Source organism: Micromesistius poutassou (genome assembly GCF_964030765.1).
Source record: "Micromesistius poutassou genome assembly, chromosome: 9".
Classification (NCBI taxonomy): Eukaryota; Metazoa; Chordata; class Actinopteri; order Gadiformes; family Gadidae; genus Micromesistius; species Micromesistius poutassou.
The window spans coordinates 5106003-5127808 of NC_140279.1; the positions used below are offsets into that span (position 1 = coordinate 5106003).

Sequence of the window (21806 nt, forward strand, 5' to 3'; positions counted from 1 at the left end):
AGTCAGGACATACATAGTAACATCAGTATGGACCAATGTTGTGCAAAAAATACATTTTCACATTTCAAGGTGGTAAAACGCTGATGAACTGTAAATAAAAAAGCAATTCAATAGAAATTGATAAAAGCGTAGCAATTGTCATAATAATAATCCATCCATAGATCGAGAGAGAGAGAGAGAGAGAGAGAGAGAGAGAGATAGCTTATTATTCTGCATATTTTCTAATACTATCTAATACTAGATTATGATTTACAAATGTATCCTTGTTTTTTTGTATTAATTTTATTTATCTGTATCATCATTATTCACTTTCTGACTTTTGTTTTCCATTGCAAAACAAACTACTAAACTGTAACGTTTGTATCTGTTTGTGTGTGCGGCTGTGTGTGTGGATGCATGTCTGAGTGTGATTGTTAAGCAGTTAACTCGCTATGTGTATCTGACTGCGGGGGAAGTGCTGTGATGCGTAATGTACAAGCACTGAGTATTCCGTGTTTAGGCATTTTAATGAGGGAAACAGAGAGACAAAGGTGGAGGATCGTCGAGGAGTGGAAATCGACCTCTCACCTCACACTTCCAAATATATTTTTTAATATCTCTGAAAAATGTATTAAATATGTGAAATTGGACAGTACGGATCGAATGTGTGCAATAAAAGCAGAAAAGCTGATTGATTGAGCTTAAGTTATAAGGTTAAAACAGTTTGAGTGATGTTCATTAGTGTGTCTGTCTCTCTCTCAGAAAAGCAGAAGAAAATAGCCTCAACAGCTAACATCCTCAGTAAACAACTTCCTTCAGTATCTCACGTACGGTAGCCCATACATAAAACACAAAGAGACATAAACAGACAAGGACACACACAAGTGCACACACATGCGGTTCATGAACACAGAGAACAGAGATGCTACGTAATCGGCAACATGCAGTATTCTTTTTAGATAAAACATGCGCCCTGTGAATGAAAGAAGAAGGTTGAATGCTTGTTAAAAACCCTGACATTGGAACGCATGGCCTAGGCTGCAGCCTTACCTTTCATCATGGAGGAAGACATCACAAAGAAACACATTTTAAATGGTGTCCCTCATCTACTCACACCCACCCCGTTTAGAGTAATACCGTTTCGCACAGCACTGCCGTGAATGTGTAAAACAGCCACTGAAGTCAGGTAACAAACGAATACTGGATTCCGAAATATTGCTATTGGCTCTACTATAACAGATGGCCTGGATGCTTTGGCAGAACAGTTGGAGGAGAAAATAAATTGCTATTCATTTTTAATAAACTCAGCTTCAAAGACAGGTCAGCATGGTCAGTCGGTTGAATCAATATTCACACAGCGGTGTGTAAAGATTTCATATGGTAGTCACATTGATCGTCTCGAAGGATTAACACCTTATAAATTATGAACTTTATCTTGATGAACAAAAGAGCTATTTTAAAACCATTGTATGAGCCCTTTCTTAAGCAACGATGATTCACCATCATGTGTGTTGTCGACAGCAACCGGTTCCTCCGCTGTCATTTGATAAGCCAGTGCTTGGTGAAAGCATTTCCTTTCTATCCACAGTGCTGGCACTAAGACCCAAGAATGACTTTTCCCCAATCACCCAAAAATACTTAGGAAGTGCAGAAAATACCAGCTGTCATGAGATTTGACACTGACATAGAGAGTGTTGAAAGATCCTGATGGAGATATTCAGGGGCACAGAAAAGAAAAAAGGTTTTGGGTCTCCATTTGATATTTAATACATTGCTCCCAATCTTAGGAGTAATCAAACACTAACACAGCACCTGGGTAACAGTGCCCTCTGTGGTCAAACACAGTTACTAAACACTGGCTAAAGTTAAAGCGCTAAGGTGGGGGGAAGGTGTCATTTACCATATGGTTTGTATAGCCAGTGACCTGCAAGGCAGCAATTTCACCTGCCATAGTTTCCCCACCCTCTCATCCAAACAGGGAAGGGATGGGTCGTGTTGAATGACAACAGCGTAAGTAATTCATTAGTAAGTAATACTATTAGCCTGTCACAAATAAAACATTTATTTGTGACAGGGCGGGGAGAAGAGAGTGGAGCTGAGCAGAGGGGAGAGGAGGGGCAGAGAGCATGCTACAGGTGGTTCTTGTGCTGTGCGATGCGCGGTACATCTGTTCCCTATTAACACTGGTGTGACGCTTTTGGGTAAGGGGTTAGTTGGGTGCAGGGAAGAGAGAAGGCAGATGTACAAGTGACAGCCAGGGTCGAGCTCCCACAAGCGCACCCCCCCCCCCCCCCCCCCCCCCCCCCCCCCCCCCACCCCCCCCCCCCTCCCCCTCTTTCTGGCACACACACACACACACACACACACACACACACACAAACACCTGACATCCATCACATGTCAGCTCCTACTGGCCCACTGACAGGGGGAGTAGGCAGACTGGTGGGTCGCCATAGCTAGGACTTCTATCCCTGACTGTTTAACTGTAGAGTTGTGATGTGTGTGACAGAGAGAGAGAGAGAGAGAGAGAGAGAGAGAGAGAGAGAGAGAGAGAGAGAGAGAGAGAGAGAGAGAGAGAGAGAGATTACTGTTGGATGAATGCTCTTTTTTATACATATTTTGTACTATATATAATTCAGAAGTAAAATGGTACACGTGCTATATTCTGAATTGATTTTGGTAAAATAGAGAAGATAATGAAAGAGGAATAATATGTATATTGGAAATGTGGCTGTCTGTGTCATTGTGAAAGATCAATTACATTTGCATACGCTTTCCTGAAAATCATTACAAAAGTACCATTATACATCTGAGATTATGCATCTATAATTTTCCCTGAACTAAGTGCATACCCAAACATTTTGTTTTGTGTAAACAAAACCTACGCATGGGTGGGTATTGATTTGCATCATTTCAGTTGATGGGAAGTTGTGGTAATTAGCATTTTATTTTGACAACGTTTCAAAAATGTGCTCAACAAATGACACAAATGTCCCACTCCCCCTTGTTTGCCTCCCTCTTTCTCCACTTGTTAACTCCCTTGTAAAAAGCAAATATCACCTTGTCCTCAATAACCAACTAAACATTGTGTCAAAAGCCAAGACACACTGTGCACCTAAAATCAAGGGAAGAAGTTGTGCTTTTTGCTGGAATCAAGAGAAAATGAAGGATGACAACATTTAAAAGGCATACAGACATACATAAAAACAAACAAACACACACAATATCTCATTGACATATACATACAGTAAACATGAATCCGCTCAGACAATCAAGATACCTGCATTAAACTTTACACACAAATGCACACTACTGCATTTACACACACAAACACATTTAAAAGATTTGTGAACAAACATCCAGTACAGAGTATAGACATCTCTCAACTCTCTCTCACACACACACACACACACACACACACACACACACACACACACACACACACCCCCACCCCTGGGGGCAGTCTCCTCTACCCTTGGATGAGCTAATTATTGCTAAGAGAGTCCACACATTGATCGTGAGGCCCATCTATACATACATATTGCTCTTTATATGCATCAGTCAAGGAACATGTCGGAAAGGCAATAGGATAGCTTCATCAATCACCGATGCACCATAATAAAGGAGGCTATTGAAGGAAGGTGATGGCGGTTGGTTGACTAGCAGAGCGAGCGTTTCAACAAGCCTCGTAGGTAATCTATTATTGACCTTGAGTTAGAAAAAAATATTACAGCAAAAGCGCTGAAAAATCAAAACACAGTAGCCATTATATATGTGGTAATAACGGCAGGAAGTATAATGGTGGTCTGATTAAAGTGTGCCTAAAGACACGCACACTTCTGCCCGAGTTGATCCCAGTGGAGGGCCCTTGGGGAAGCCTCACGGGGGGCAGTAGAATAATAGAACTGAGGTGATTTAGGAGCAAGTTCAGGCTCCATGTGTCATGAGATTGCATCAGCACGTTACTTTTTGAAGAGTTTTCGTTTATAATTTTTCGGACTAATACTTTCTATTCAATGTCGCGTCAAAAGTTGTCGTTTTTTTTGACAACTAAGTGGTGACGGTCCTGACCACAGGGATATTTGCGAACTCAAAGGACAAACGGACAGTGTGTCAAGAGTAGAGTGATCATGAGGGATAAGTATGCCGCAGTATGCTCAGAGAGAGTATGTGTGTATGTGTGTGTGTAAAAAAAAACACATTCACACAGATGGACTCCATATGCACGCTTACACGACTCATCCTCTCCAGTTTATCAAAATGGAGTCAAGGTAGAATTGCCACATGACTGCAACCTTGTAAATTAAAATCTCCGCTGGCGGCAAACACTTAAGAGATGGGTGGGTATGCTATCCCCTCTCCCTGCCATTCCCTCTCTCTCTCCCTTTGTCTGTCACTTGCTTTAGGTCTCCCTTTCTACCACACATTTGCATGCCCACACACACACACACACACACACACACACACACACACACACACACACACACACACACACACGACACACCTCTCTCTCTCTGACAGGACGTATCACACATGCAGAGTATTCCTGCCTAAGGCGAGTCAGCCGACAAGGTGGTGCATGCAGGACCTGAAAGCTTCTCCAAGAGCGCCATACTGGGCTCCCACTAGCCTCGCCTCTCAGCAACGCAACCGCTACCCGTAGCTTCCTGCTCTGTGTCCTGCACTCCGTTATTCCAACCCCCACCCCCTTACAGTTCGTCTTCATGGATTTGCTTCCGTTCTCGTCTTTCCTGTTCCGTTAATAATAAATAGTGGTGGTTTTCAAATAGTACTTTAGTAACATTTCGTATTTCTGTGTGTTTGTGTGTGTGTGTGTGTGTGTGTGTGTGTGTGTGTGTGTGAGAGAGAGAGTGTGTGTGAGTGAGAGAGAGTGCACATTGGTGTAAGTGTGTGTGGGTTAGTGTGTGTGTGTGTGTGTGCTTCTTTACTAGTGATGGCTGTATCATGCTGTGCTCATATCAAGTGACGTCATGTCCTGCTACCTTATGCAATAAAGTTGTCATATTAGGCTTTTGTGATGTTATATAAACCCCACATTATGGAGGTAAGTTGTTGAGATTCTAAAGTGACTCTGGGTAATCTCCCTAAAGCATGGGAGCTGTATCTGTAAAGAGATGACTGCTTCTCTTGCTACTGTGATATTCCTTAGAACGCACTTGAATTAATATTGCATGAAACGGCAAGCATCCACCGGCAAAGCTCACTCAAACACACACACACACACACACACAAGCACGCACACACACACACACACATGCACACGCACACACGCACGCATGCACGCACAAGAGTGTGTGCCGACTCCAATCACAGTGTGCATAAATACCATGCAGTGTAACTTTGTCAGGGATAAAACACTGGCGTTGGTTCATGAATATTAGATGTTGCCAAACATATCTGACATTCCAACATCTAACGACACGGCTCTGTGGCAGGATGGAAACCGGCTCAGTGTGTGTGTGTGTGTGTGTGTGTGTGTGTGTGTGTGTGTGTGTGTGTGTGTGTGTGTGTGTGTGTGTGTGTGTGTGTGTGTGTGTGAGTGTGTGAGCATGCATGCAAGGAAGTAGGAAAAACAAGTAAGAAATAGTAAGGAAATGTGAAAGACCAGAGCAGAAGAGCAAGCCAGCCTGTGTGTGTGTGCATTTGTGTGTGTGTGTGTGTGTGTGTGTGTGTGTACAGAATGACTAGGGAGCGACAAGTCAGGTAAGTGTTGTTCGCTGGCGCTCCCCGGGGGGCTGTGGTGGATACGGGATCCTGGGAAAGCTGACATTCTCCATGAATCCGGGGACGGTGAGGAGCTCATTAGCTGCAAAGACATACTTTGAATGTGTGTGTCTGAGTGTGTGTCATCATGTGTGTGTCTGTGTGTGTTTGTGTGTCTGCGTACGTGCGCGTGTTAGCATGTGTGTGTGTGTGTGTGTGTTTTGTGTGTGTCTGCCTACATGCACGTGTGTGTCCGCGTTTGTGTGTCTGAGAGTGTGCGTGTGTCCTCTTGTTTACGCTCACAGAAGAGCAAACATGGCCACCCTATCCCCACATGCACATCAGGCCCACGTCAGGTGGAACTAAGCCAACACCACACAACACACTGAGCACCGAGCGGAAATAAGGGCGCTTTGCAATTTACAAGAGGCCCAGGAAAGATGCAGATGCTAATTCATTACCACATAAATCTTGCATGCATCCTGAGAGCACATTGGTTAAGGCTTTTGGCAGGATATGATTTGGTTGGATGCTTCAATCCAATGTATTGCTCCAATCAGTGACAAAGAACGATGCAAAATGTAATTTACCTTTATAAGTTTGAATAGCAACTCTCAAGTGAAAGACGTAATGCATAGAAGAGAACACAACCAAAGTGTATAGAATAGGATCCAAGAAAAGGCCACGGTTCCCCAAACAGAGGAAATTCTCCACCAAAGTAAATACCAATAATACCAACTTGTAATCAGCAAGACTGCAATGAAGGCCACAAGACAAATAGAGGAGACGTGCTATTGACCAGATGCAATGTTAACGAGATGCTGCCATTATTAGGCCCGGCTTTCAGCTAAATCTCACCCACTCCCACCGCTCCAGTTATCGATCAGGTGTATTCTGCGGCTGAGATTTTACAGCTTAAACATCATTATCAACGACGATCAATCACTGATTATTAAATGAAATGTCCATTAAGGGGAATTAGCATTCCGGGCACAGGGCCAAATGAGAGCAGAGCGAGCCTATTGCAGGGCTTCATACAGAGGGGGCGTGCCCGAGGCTAGCAGGAAGATGTTGAACTGGAGGGGCTAAGTGAGGCCATGAATCCACCCAGATGCACATTCAATTCACATGCAAGCACCGGGAATGTTGTTTTATTGTGTCATTTTCTTTTTGTGTGGGTGGGTGTATGTGCATGCTTTTCTTCCAAAGAAAAACAATCAATTGATGTTTATTTTCACTTGGGAGATTGATGTGTGCTTGGACTCTTTAATGTACTCACTAGAATGAACACAAAGTACACACACGACACACACACACACACACACACACACACACACACACACACACACACACACACACACACACACACACACACACACACACACATACAACATACAGGCAAGGTCCTTACTGTTCTGTTGTGTGTTACATATACCCTGAATGCTATACTCAACTCTATAATCCAGAATACAAGGAGATCAACAACATGCACACTTTTGTTGGCGGATAAAATGAAACCTTTTTTGAGATATTCAAAGTAAAAGTGAACTGCTTATATAAAGATAGAGACTCTTCGATCTTCTATGGGCAGATGAAACTAATTGAAAGACAGTTTTGGGGGGATTAAGAGGGATTAATGCAGGCACATTGAGGGAAGACATTGCCTGTGGCATGTACAATGAGGTAACTGTTAGGGCACATACACACACACACACAATGTTTGCATTAATAAATAAAAAGCATTTAGCATACTCTTAAGTCATTGGCAACGCTCCTCCTCTGGTGTATTGCATGTATGTTAATACATTTGGTATACCTTAACACACACGCATGCACACCCACCCACAAACACACACACACACACACACACACACACACACACACACACAAGAGGATAGGAATGTCAGACTTTTGCAGAAACACACTTAAAAAGGGATTTGACTTACAGCTAATTTCCACAAATGTGTCTCTGAAAATGTGTCCCTGCTCCCCGGGTTGACATTTCATCATGCCATTGTATTCGACTGACCGTTCACATGAGGTGAGACGCAGCGGTTCCCTCTCCATTTGCTGAGAACACCAGTATTTCTCTCAGCTCAATACGGAGACCAGTGCTTTTCTCCCTGAAATAATAAATCTCTGCAATACCACTCTCATCCTGACTCATAACAGGACTTCTAGCCTCGGCCCACTTTACTTCTTCTACCATCAAGACATATAATGTAAGGGGTGGGGGCAGGGGGGGGGGGGGGGGATTCCCTTATGTCTCAAATGCATTGCACTTGTATTTTTGCAAAGACCCTTAGGATTAGTCATTACCAGATAGATTCCTTCTGAATCACTGTTCCTCACGTTAACCTTTATTCCGCAATACTGAAAAGAGCAACTCTGATTCAGAAGAACCTTGGGCTAAACCAAGAAAATGGGTTGTTTGTTCAGCAAAATGCAAACAGTTCATTCCAGACACTTCTTTTGAAGTGACTGGATGACTGTGACTCTGTACTGGCTAGGCTAACTACGTCGGCTGTTAGAACACTCTAGAGCATGTGTGAAATGCACAGGCGTGCACACCGTGTGACAGGTATGTGACCGAACAACATGAATTGAATTGTACCCTATTCCAGGCAATTCTCTTTCCTCTCATTCCAGATTGAGTTGAATTTAAGACTCTGAGTCTGTTGTATTTCATGCTGTCCCTTCATGAACAACCCATAGCCACCAACCCGTCTGTCCTAAAAAGCAGTCGATAGTGGAGGTATTCCAGGTTGATTGCAAGCACTTTTCGAAAAAAAGGAAAGAACCTTCAGAAGATACTTTTTTTTTTTGTCCTCTGAACAATTTTTGACCCAAGTGGAGAGACTGCCATCAAAATGTAGCCACTATTTTTTTCATAGAGGATTTTGGAGGTTATTCCATTTAATTCCACCCTTTTCTTTTCTTTGACAAAGAAAAGCATTGTACAATAACATACCGGATCAAGGACAGTGATTTTTGTGGACCGCTCAACAGCGTAAAGTGTCCTCTCCTCTGCTCCTGCTCCCTGGGAGTGAAGGCTTTCTTCAGATCCACACGCCTCTGTAAACTGTTCTCACCGGTTCAAAATTATCAAATCAAAGAGGAGGACTCGTTTGAGACTTGGCCATGGAACTCTTGCTGCTTGTGTGCCCTCACAGACGCAACACATTGACTTGATTGATCTATGATTAAGTAGGTAATTCTTATTTAATAGAATGACATTGAATGACTCTTCTCATGCTTAATAGTCAGAATGCGTTGGCTTATTACTGCACTCCAATGTTACATATGAACTGCAAACAGAGGGGTTTCATAATCCTGTTCATTGTTAGCTGTACGGCCTATACCCAAATACTCAGGTTTATTCAAACAATAGCGTTTAAAATGGACAGAGCGTTTTTCCATGACTTAAAAGAATAACAGCCAATATCAGCCAACATTAGCCTGAACCCTGAAATAAAGTAATTAAATAATGAAATCATGTGAATTATTTCATCATTAGGCTTGAAGTTAGGACTACAATGTGGGTTGGCTTTTTACAAAGCATTTCTGACGGCTTGGAACGTTAGTTGACCACCGGTATTCACAGTCACATTAGTTTACTCCGCTCGCCTAGCCTGGTAATTCATCTCATAACACTATCTACTAGACAGGCTCAGCAACTGCTCATGAAAACATCGAGCCATTGAAGACCTATCTGCCTGAGCTGCACGTTTTTCAACATGCAAACACAAACAGAAACAAGTGATTTTTTTTGGGCGACCTGCCTTACAAATTGCAGTCCACTCGTTAAACAAGTTAGCTAAGGTTAACATCTTGTCATCGCCAGTACTGTTGTATGGATAGGAAATACCATATAGAACACAAAGTATGAATAATTAATAGCTCACGTTGCCGTTCCATCACAGAATGTTGTATTATAGAAAGCCTGCCTTGAATTTGTAATGGAAAAACATTGTCTAGGTCATGTCTTGAGTTTTGCCAATTCCGTTAGGAATAAGTGTGGGAGAGTTATTCACATGCCCGGTTCGCATACCTTTGCAAACTCCTGATTGAGGTGTTTTTAATTAAACGTACCAAGTCTTTAATTTCACAAAGCAGAAAGGAGAGTCTGGTGGAACAGTAGATACTCTCATTAGGAATCCTGTTGTTATGGTCTTAGGAGAAAAGAACCCTGGGGGTCGATCCCTCTCTCTCTCACTCTCATCCCTCATTGTGTTTCCTTCCTGTTATCTTAACTCTTCCTATGGCTCTACGTCTTGCCTTTAGTGTACCCCCACACACTCCCGCTTTATAGATCACTTTCTCTTGTCGAAAGTTGCTTCATAGCTTTTGATGTCAACACACCTTAACAAAAGTTTGCATGGTTTGTTTTCTGAGTCTGTGTGGAATTCTTGAGTGATGTCGGGGGTGTGATGGTGGAAGGAATCTGCTACATCTTTTGGTCTGTTTGTGGCTTTGTTTGTCTGTCTGCGTGGCAGAAAATATGATGCATTTGGATAAGAAAAAGTGTGGACAATATGTGTGTGTGTGTGTGTGTGTGTGTTAGCAAGACCCCGAAAATTGAGAATAGTAATTCAAGAAAGTCTGATTCTGCAAACAGCATACAAGCAGGCGCCAATACAGACACCGACCACACACACACACACACACACACACACACACACACACACACACACACACACACACACACACACACACACACACACACACACACACACACACACATAAACATCCCCCCCCCCCCCCCCCCCCCACACACACACATACGTACTCCTGCATGAATGCAAATGTACAGAAAGACGGCACCTCAGATCTGCTCCAGCTTAATCGCTACAACTCTGGGGAGTTCAATGATGCTGGGAAAAAATACCCCTATGTGTGTGTTTGTGTGTGTGTGTGTGTGTGTGTGTGTGTGTGTGTGTGTGTGTGTGAAAGTAGAGAGAAAAGGGGTTCAAAGAGAGGGCCCTATGGCCCCGGTGGGGCCAGAAAACAGTGCAGCATGCGCTCTTCGCCTATTTTAACATAATTTCAATTTCAAAGAGCCGCGGTGCAACATTAACATATAGCCCGGCGCTACATTAGCATGCTGGGAGGGATAAAGGCAGCATTAGCAGAGGGGCCGGGTGGGGCCTGGGTGGGGCTAGGGAGGGTTATGGGCCGTGGAGCAGACAGTGGGAGAGAACAGGTTGTGGTCTACCTCTACCTCTTCTTATTTACGTTCAACGGCAGATGTAATGGTGAAGCGCCTCTCACTTGTAGAGGACGGCCATGCGTTGCGACATACAGGCATAATAAATTGCAAATATCCCATTTGAATTGAGCATTCTGAGTCAACAATAAAAAAAGAACGATTTGTGAACATTAAATTAATTTGTGGCAGAGTAAAATATAGAAAGTGTATTAACGTCTTGGCGGTCTCACCCAAAATGTACTTAATTCATTATTTTTCTTTCTTTACTCCCTTCTTAAGTTTTTATGGAATTTAATAAATGTAACCCATAAACACGATAATCTATGACCCTTGAGAATATTTGATATGAAAATACTTTGACACTACAAATCCTGCTAAGATCCTGTAGTAGAAGAATGCTTTGACACTAACGAGTCTGCCGGCTGTGTGAACACTTCCTTCTATCCTTCCTCCCCTCCATCCATCCTCCCTCCCTCCCTCCCATCTTTCCTTCTGAAAACTCAAAAGCAACGAAGCAAAAATAAATATGCCACTTTCATGTACATTTGAATGATCTATGTGTGTGTAGGTTATGAATGGCTTTATGTATGAATGTTTATGTTAATGTATGTATGGGGGACTCTAATTTTCCTCTCTCTCTATCTCTCTCCCTCTCTCTCTCTCTCTCTACCCCATCTCTCTGCGCCACTGAAGCAGATGCCTTTGATGTCACGCTACAAATCTCACATTTAGCTTTTCATCAATATTTCATCTCTCCATCCCGGGACTGGGCCCTTTCTACAGCCTTAAATCAACACTTGCTGTGGGGGACGCTTGGAAAAGACTCTGGAAGTGATTTGTTTTGCACTGGAAATGAAAGAGATAGGGAGACAGAGTTTGGCGGCCCATCGTGCAGGGGTGTAGGGGGGTAGGGGTGTAGGGGGGTAGGGGAGAAGGGGGGTAGGGGAGAAGGGGGAGGCACTAAAAAAGTTGGTATTTGAAATCAATAGCATATTAGATAGCTCAGCTCTCAAAATTCCTGTTGACAAACCAGCCGTGGGATGGGGTAGTCCACCTTGACTCGCAGTGTGCACCCTGTATAAAAATGGGGGTGGAAACCAGTTTACTCCGTTTTTCGTGGTACACTCACATAACTTTATTTATTTTTTATTATATTATTTTATTTTTATTTTATTTTTTATTTTATTTATTTTATTTTATTTATTATATTTTATTTATTATTTTATTATATTTATTTAAGCAGGTAAAAGTCTCATTGAGATTAAACTCTTATTTTCAAGAGAGACCTGGCCCAGAGGACAGCATAGAACAGACAATACCTATATGTTTTATGCAAACAAAAAACGCACAATTACACACATTAAATTGAAATTATACACAGGTACAATGTCCAAAAGTAATGCTTACTTTTCGTCACAAGGTTTTCCTGTGTTCCCGCCGTATACAGCCACATGCATGTTCACACACACACACACACACACACACACACACACACACACACACACACACACACACACACACACACACACACACACACACACACACACACACACACACACACACACACACACGGTTTGTTTGAGAAATGAACATGTAGTAGTGGAAAAAGGAGAAGGTGACGCGTGGTAATGATTATGTATATATGCCGTTTTATTTGTGTGCATGGGTGGGCTTGATGACGTGTGTGTGTGTGTGTGTGTGTGTGTGTGTGTGTGTGTGTGTGTGTGTGTGTGTGTGTGTGTGTGCACTCATGCATCAGAAGGCGGTGTTCCCGAGCAACGGCCAACTGTTACTGGAAAAAAAAACAGGAGCTTGACTTTGCTAGCACACATAAGGGCGTAGGACAAAGAGGAAGGAGGGAAAGGAGAGGAGGAGGAGGAGGAGGAGCATGGCCAACAACTTAGCAGAGTATGCAAAATGCTGTTTATTTATTTATGCAAACATTAATTCCTTTCTTTTACCGGCCCCGGTGCCACAGTCCTCATTACAACGGCTGCCTGAGGGGAGTAATTGCAGTGGGTGGGCGAGGCTGCGTAAGCCTGGCACATCTCACCGGGGAGCTGGCCAGCACCCCGGTCCTGGATGTGCAAATGAAAAGCGTGGGCAGTGGTGGCCCACCACCTACAGATCTCAACATTTGAACACAAAGTAAATGTATGGATGTGGATTCTGAATATTTTTTGGGCTAGATGGGTGTTTTATTACGTGCATTTTTATTCGGTCCAGTATTTCCCTTTAGGCTTTTGAAGTTTTCTTTAAAGAAGTTTGTATCATGGTGTTAAGATTGAAGGCTGTAGCTGCTAGTGCTGCAAGTGAGGAGACTTTCTTGGGCTTTTATTCATGTTTCAGCTGTTTGATTGTCTTTTTTTTTTTTTTTTTTTAATTCTTTTTACCCTTGTTTTTTTTATCAAAAATAACGAAGGGCATTGTGCTGAGAACACAGTTTGAGCCCAGGAAGTATAACACTTCCCAGCTAACACGGTTAAGCATGTGAAACTCTGTGAGAGGCCTCATTAAGCACTTAAGAAAAGTTGTCTTGGCTGCGGGGAAGAGAGACCCTCTGTGGTGCTGGGTGTTAGCATCCCCCCGAGCACGGAGGAGGAGGATGTGCTGCTCAAGGTCACAGCTCAAGTAAGAGCAATGCCTTCGTGCAATAGAGCAAGCTATTTCCTAGTTCTGTCAGTCTGGTTGTTGTTTTGCTTTACTCTCATCCTTCAAACGCCTGGTTTGACTGGTCCCAATTCAATTTGGTTCGCGTGCCACCATTCTCAATATGCACCAATTTATCTTCTCCAAATATACGAAACGAATAAACACACAGTCAGAAATAAGGATGCATAGAATATAGGAGCCAAAAAACGTGTCCGTGGTGTGTAACCCCCACTCCGTGCACACAACAGCCCCCTGCCCCCCCATAGCACCGCCACACTGCGCTGCTTTGATGTGAGTAATGGGGGGGCCGGTGCTGTTCATTTTGCGGGGGCTTTGAGAAAGGAAAAGGCTACGGCACAGCATAAAGGAGGAATCAATCCCCTCTGTTTGCATATCCATCAATGGGATCAGCAGCCATGCCTGCCTAATTGATACCCACCTCCTTCTCTTGAACCCTGGCTGTAGCTCACAAATGAGCCATTTGAATCAACATAGCCTCAATCAATGAAGAAGTCCCACAATATAATCCCCAATACAGCCATCTTCCCACCGGAAGAAATTGTGCAATAGTCAAAGACTTGCAAATGACACTGTGGGGCATTACTTGGAAGGTTAACTGTGACTTTCCTGATAACAGGATGATCTTCCAGTTGATGTACTGATGATTATAATGTCTTCAATCAAGCATAACAAATGACAGTTGTTCTCGTAGGTGAATGTCTCTCGTACGTATTCATCCCTAGTCATACAGCTGAGGGTGAAGGGCTCTCGTTGTTGTTTACAGCTTCCTTAGAATAAAAAGAGCAACACATCTTTGTATAACAATCACACCTGCCCTTCAACAGCAAGCAGTGACACATTACGTGAGAGGGCAGGAGAAAAAGGTTCTACAGATAAACAAACACATGTGAGAATTGTTGTGTAAATAAATAAATATATATATATATAGTTACATAGAAAAGGAGTGGGTGTTTTTTCCTCTTGGTAATCACTATGTATTCCAGTCCACCCCCCTTAATGTATGCTTATTGACCCATTATTTCCCCATTCCTTGGTTAGTCCAATGGACCGATTCACCAATACAGCAGCACAAGTTCACCCAGCCGTGCACACAATGATGAATCACCTTTGAGCTCTCTTTCAGAAACAAAGAAAAAGCCTTAAACTAAACTCAAAAAAAAAAAAACACTCAACTTAAAGAGTAAGAGGAAAGAGAGAGAAAGTTTGGACACTTAAAAGAAAAAAGAGAGTTCTGCTGCGTTCTGCTGAGATAATCAATATGGTTCTTTGCCAGGGCCTCTCACGATAGCAAATTAGTTACTGTGGGATTACTGCACCAACACGATGAAACATATATAATAATAATAGATTTGGTGCCCAAAACCAGTAAATTACTAAATAAAACCAAAATAAATATGTATTTGAGTGAATGATTGTTAATTACGATCCTAAGTGAATAGTTATCATCATTTGCACATTTTTTACTAAGAAAGTTTACACAATTATTGCCATATAATAATTGATTTACTCTTGACTCCTTTTAAACCGAGATTTAAATACAAATGATCCGTGTTTGAAGCTTCTGAAGATAGAGGTTCATTTGCTGTCAACAGCAATGAAGCAATAATACACCTGACAGCAGTTAAATGCTGACGGAGAGCAACTAGGAGGGACAAATATGATTTAGGATTGAGACTTAGTCCTACAGGGAAAGGCGATATTCCCTGAAACACTCAAGTCGTGGGTAATGTGGAATATTCTAGTGCTGAGAGATTTGACAGAGCAGACTCTGGCAAATACATTAAAGGGAGAAGAATAGAAAGGAAAGAACATTACAATGGAATGACACAATGTCGGCTCTTCTCATTAACAGAACAGTGTTCTGTTAAGTTCAGGCTTCAACATGTTGTGCCGGCTACATTGAAATAAATGTTCTTAAAGACATTAAAGTAGGAATATGTTTTCCCTAACTTCCTTTAACCAATGTATATTCACAACGCTCCACTTAATTGGCAAGGGAACAAAATAATAAGAGGTAAGAGAGAAAAATACAAAATGGAAGAAGAAAAAACTGACAGGGAGACAAAGGAAGAAATTGAAAGTACGGGAAAAAAAACATAGCATAGCAGAACAAGAGAATTAGATAGGAATGGGGTCGAGGCAAGACAGGAAATACCCGGGGACGGTGAAAATGTGTGTATGTGTCTGTGTGTGTGCGTGTATATGTGCATATACCTTTATATGTGTGCGTGTGTGTATGTGTGCATGTGTTGTCCTTTCAGGGGGCGCTAGAATGCCCCCAACCGCTATTGCCCTAAGGTGTGTAATGGGCTAGCAAATTACCCAGAGAAACCTTAATTAGTGGTGCACAAAGTGTGGTCATTAACAGCCAATCACTCTTTCCTTATCGCTGCCATTGTCCCGCACTGTCCCCCACTGTCTCCCTCTGCCTCTCGCACCCCCCTCTCTCCCTCCTTTTCACTGTCTCTCTCTCTGTCTCTCTCTCTGCCTCTCTCTCGACTAATACATGTGGTCATATTTTCCCATGGTTCATTGCAGTCGATCCCTCTTCCCTCACTCACTCACTCTCTCTCTCGCCGCTCTTCATATCCTGTTCTAACTTTCATCTGACTCATGTTCTCTCCCTCCATCGGTCATCACTCTTTTTCTCTCTCTCCTGCTCTCCTCCACCCTCTATCTCTCTCTGTGTCTCTTCCCATTCGCTTTCTCTCTTCCCTCTCTCCGTCTCTCTATCTTTCTCTGTCTCTCTTCCCACTCTCTGGCTCTACTCCCTTCCCTCCCTCTGTCTCTCTTTCACTCTCTCTTTCCCTCTCTCTCTCTACTGTCTCACCGACAACCTGAGATACAGTGGCGAATGAACGGCAAAACGTGAAATGGGTATGGATTTTTATTTTCTTCACATGCCTTCCCCCACCCACACCACTGCACTGCACCCCACTACAATATGATTAAGTAGTTAATCGGGCAGAAATATAGAATTCTTCCCGAGCGGCACACATCGACCTGTCCTATAGATACATTAAAAGCCGGGCAGGAAATCGTTGTTGGAACCCACGGCGGTATAGATCGGGCTAGGGGGATGCCCCCTCCCTACCTTCCCTCCTCCACCCACCGATTGATCACCATCATATTTCTGTGCACAAGTGTTTCGACTACACTATCCCACTCACCCCCCCCCCCCCCCCCCCCACACACACACACACACACGGACGAACAAAGTCAGCCAATCGGATCCATTGAGTGACCTATGGTTACGGCGGATGCTGGCGTGACCCGGGTTTAATTTTTATTTGTTTGCTTTGATTACCCCACCGTGCTATACGAGCCGACACCCGGGTAGTACAACGGTAACGCTGTAGTCGTCAGCCACTGCATTTCTTTTGAGGAGGGTTCAGCGGGGGCAGTCCACATAGTAGGATTGCATTTCTAACAATATTGACGGCGTTTATATTAAAAAACAATCCAGTGGATATGTAGCTGTAACAGGTACTGGGGCCTCTACTTCAAGGCTTTTTTCGAGGCGTGAGCATCAGTGCAGCAGAAATGGTCACAGCCCTGCTAACACATGTTTGCTAAGAGTCAGACCGGACTCAATACTGAACTGGAAGTGAAAATGCCTGTCTGTTATGCACACATTCCCAATGTTGCTGCTCTAACACGGAACGGAATAGGGAGTCTCTACTGTGTTTACCTTTCAGCACAGAGGCTACCCCTGTTCAAATGCGTTGCCGTCTCAGAGACCCTCTGGGCCAGAGTCCAAAGGGGGGCTCACGCCATGTCCATTTGTTCCCTTAAATTCAAACCCTGCAGCATTTTTAGCTGGTTGAGCCGAGTGAGAAGACTCACCTCACTTCTGGTCTGCTTCTAAAGTGAGCCTTAAGTTACCCAAGAAAGTGGGATATAGAGTTATATAGATATAGAGAAAACTAATTCCACTTGCATATCATGATATCGGTTATGGGTTAATAGGGTGGTGGAGAAAGGCGGGTGTGATGGACACAGCAATATCATCGTGGTTCAAGGTGTGTTTTTAACATTCTCTTTTATACAGATATTTCACATTTCTGTATACTGTCCTTCTATTGTAACTGTACTGTGGATACATCAGTACTTTGTATGAGTTCAACGTTCAACCTCACAACATCCGCAGCCATCGGCCATCACTGATCCATTCACCTGATCGCCCGATGCTGCTGCGGTCACGGATGCCGGATCGCTATGCGTTCTGTTTTCCTTCGACACGCCCCATCGTGGGCCAAGCAACTCCCATTAAACATGCAGGATAATAAGTCCAAGCTGTTCACAACAATGTGAGTTGATTCAATTAAAGTGGATCACATTAGCAGATCCCGCAGAGTTAAGGGGCTGATGGAGTGGGTTTGACAGGGAGGGCCTTGAGGGCAGCGTTGAAATATGAGAGCTGGATAAATAGATGGACGGACGGATGGATGGACGGGTGGGTGGGTGGATGGAGAGATGGATAGATAGAGAGAGAGAGAGAGAACTGGAGAGAGGGTGTGAGAGATGAATGTAAGAGAGAGGATAGACGGATGAATATGGGTAGAGACCGACAGTCCGACTGACCAACACACCGGCAGGCAGACAGACAGACAGACAGACAGACAGGAGGTGCCTAGAGCATTGGTAAGAAAGTGCACACAAAGAGTCTCCAGATCTTAATCATTAACCCCCCTCCATACACACACACACACACACACGCACACACATACCACACAGGTAATATCTGCAGTTGCCATGGAAGCAATTTCCATATACCCACGCTCGCGCACTTTGAAAATCATTCATTTTAGTGCAAAGCTCCAACGACGCACACCATGGCTCATGTCTATCCCTTGCGTTTCTCTCCCTTTTCTCTGCTTATCAACAATTTAACACCGCCATTCACAGATAAAAACAATGTGTGTGTGTGAGGGGGGGGGGGGGGGGGGGGGGGGGGGGGGAATACATGGGGGGAACATGCAGTTTGACCTGCTGCCTCAACAGTGGTGGAGCAGCAGCACCACCCACTGCTGTGTGCAATGAAGGCAAGGATGTGGGCTAATTGATTGAAATGAGATATGAACTTGATTGTAAAGACACACACACACACACATAACCCACACACACAAACACACACCACACACACACACACACACACACACACACATAACCCACACACGGCTACGCTGCATCTTCTTCTCCAAATCTCTGGCCCATCATACCATTGAGGCCTGTGGAATTACACAGAGCCTATTTTCTTCAGTCTCCTGGTGTAAACATTTAATAGAGCGCTAACAACGTGCATTAGACCCCCTCTCCCATCCCCACTTCATCCCTGCTACTAGGAGCCTCTGAGCCAGCTGCCTCTCAGTGGCGTTGCTCTGCCTCACACGCTCAATGTGAGGAGGTTACACCTCCAATAGTTTGAAGTGTGTGCGTGTGCGTGCGTGTGCAAGCGTGCGTGCGTGTGTGTGTGTGTGTGTGTGTGTGTGTGTGTGTGTGTGTGTGTGTGTGTGTGTGTGTGTGTGTGTGTGTGTGTGTGTGTGTGTGTGTATGCGTGTTGGTACGTGTGTGGGTACGTGTGTGTGACAGTGTGTTTGTGTGTGCACACCAATGCCTACGTGTTGCTTTGTGTGAGTTTTAAGGGCAGACTTTCCTTGAGGAGGACCATAGTGCAATACAGGATAGGTGATAGAGCTGGACTAAAAAAAACTAACCTGAGGTCACATCTGGATGCACCCAGAGATGGAGACACAGAGACAAAGTCTGTTACACACACACACACAGACACAGACACACACACATAAGCACAGACCAGCAAGCCCGAGCCATGTCCCTTGCACAACTGCCCTCGTTTTTAGTGACTCAGTAGTCAAGGCAACAGAGCAGAGGCTAAATCACCACATCAATTTTCCTAGGACATGTTGTGCATTGGCATGCCAATAAAAAAAAACCACCCCATGTGGCACTATTTTGGTTTGCCTGAACTTCTCCATGTCTTCATGTATGTGCTTTATTCAAGACACACCAGTCAGCTTACGTTCTCATCAATGAGAGACAAGTATCCTGTCGTAAGGTCAAGACATTCAGAGGTCACTCTCTACTGCAGCAGAAAATATGGAACATATTCAAATATGTTGATAAATGTATAATGAATCATTTAAAAAGGTGGTTGATATTTCAGTTTTTTATAATAATGCATGTATTTTATTTGCATGTAGAAGATTAGACTATAAAAAGTGGTTTTGAGGAAAGGCCTGAAGTAACTATAGAAAAGTGGCTTATTTTAACTCTGTTTGTTAACAATAACTTCTTGAGTAAGTGGTGAAATTCACTGGGGTTTAACTTCATGCATACCGAGACAGCCTTTGTCTGTATTCACTGTCCAAGCCTTCAGCATCAGCATATATTCACCTCCCACGCAGACCAACAGCAAGCATCACGGGTGAACTCTATGGTCTTGTATCTTAAGTATTATATAACATCATACATGACACAAAAGTATGCTGTTCCTAGAGTAAGTGTTCAGCTACTCATGCAGCAATCCTGTCAAGTGTCACTCGGTGACAAATGCTGAAATGATGAAAATGCTAGAATTCCACATCAAATTGTTCTTTTTTTGCCCACAGTTGGACATACAAACATACAAGCCTCATGGTTCCCTGAGAAAGCTTATAAAGCGTTTTTGCTTTATTTACGACCGAGCAGGCAGTCAGCATGGACCGATATGATCTTAGCTTTACATGTATTAAGTCTCTATTCATCTCGCAATTCATTCAAGAATGATTGACCCTTCTAAAACGAATATATAAAATGACAAACATCTATTCAAGGATCATCTTCATATATTCGTTTGGCAAATATCATTCAACACCGACTCACGATTACATTCCGTTTCTCCATGGCAAAAAGGTGAAGCTGGCGGTTGGCCAATTAGAGACAAGCACCCGATTCACCACCCCAGGTAGGACGCTAAGACTGATGGGACGTGGCTCGGGCCTCCCCTGTCCCAGAATCAATGGAACCTGCACACGTCTGCAGAACAGACAATGAACAGAGGAACAAAAACAGGGAGCCAGGTCCACCGAGAGATGAGGAAGAATGGGTGTTGGTTGGGGGGGGGGGTCTCCATATGTATCCGTTGGCACAGCATCCATACATAGTCATATTCTTCTTTTGGATTAATTTTGGAAGTGTTGAGTGTTTGATGTAGATGCTCACTGTCTCCTTCCCTCAATACAGCCCCTACTTTACGCTCTTTTTCCAATGTGTTTGTTGATATTGTTTTCTTACACAGACCACACACACGTAATTACCTCGTGCTCATCTCTATTTTATAGATCTGAAAGGAGAAGGGAAGAGGAGTGAATAGCAGGGGAGATGTGGGTGGGACAAAAAGAGACAAGGAGAGAAGAGAAAAGAGGCTGACGGAGGAACAAGGAAAAATGAGCCATGGGCTGAATGTGTAAAGGTGCAGAAACCCAGAACACAGTGAAGCAGAGCACGATGAAGTGAAGTGAGAAGCGGTAGCTAGAAGGGGAGATATAGATACGGGACGGGAGGGATGGATAGGAGTGAGGAGTGAGACAGGCTCACGGTTCAAGATGGTGTATTCCCTGCATCAAAAGGGATTGAGGACTAAATCCCAGAGGAGGAACAGTGAGCTGCCAGTACTTTTATACCCGATATGATGTACAGCCCACAGTGCGGACCCCAAGACATCAAAATGGACCCCAACAACTGCACACTCTACCTATATACAACCTATATACTACCTATATACGACCTTATATATGCAATCTTTTTTATTTTCTTTATCCCTCATGCAGAAGGATCAAAGACATCCTGGACTGGAGATATTAAGGTCAAGATGTTTGACTATAGCATTTCCTACATTTGTGTGTGTGTGTGTGTGCGTGTGTGTGTGTGTGTGTGTGTGTGCCTGAACGCATACGACAGAGGCGCTCACAGTGATTTAATGATCCTCTAAATCTCTTAGCTACCATTTCAATAGGTAGGGAAATTAGGATTGAGTCCACATCTGTCTATATAAAAAAGTGTTTAAATAGTTTTTTTCTTGTTATTTGAGCGAACATTGTTGATGTCAGGTGGTCTGTGTGTTGGTGTGTCGAGGGCTAATCCTGTGTCTGACCCTAAAACCTGTGCTGCAGTTTTCCCCCTGTGCCACATCTCCACCCCTCCAGCAGTCAGATCCGCTTCA

General features: G+C 43.6%; 1 protein-coding gene across 1 annotated transcript in view; it reads right to left on the reverse strand.

Moving 5' to 3' along the window:
• Positions 1–21806, reverse strand: part of nlgn1 (neuroligin 1) — a gene marked incomplete at its 3' end in the record, with an annotated part of 81286 nt that overhangs the window by 32268 nt on the left and 27212 nt on the right.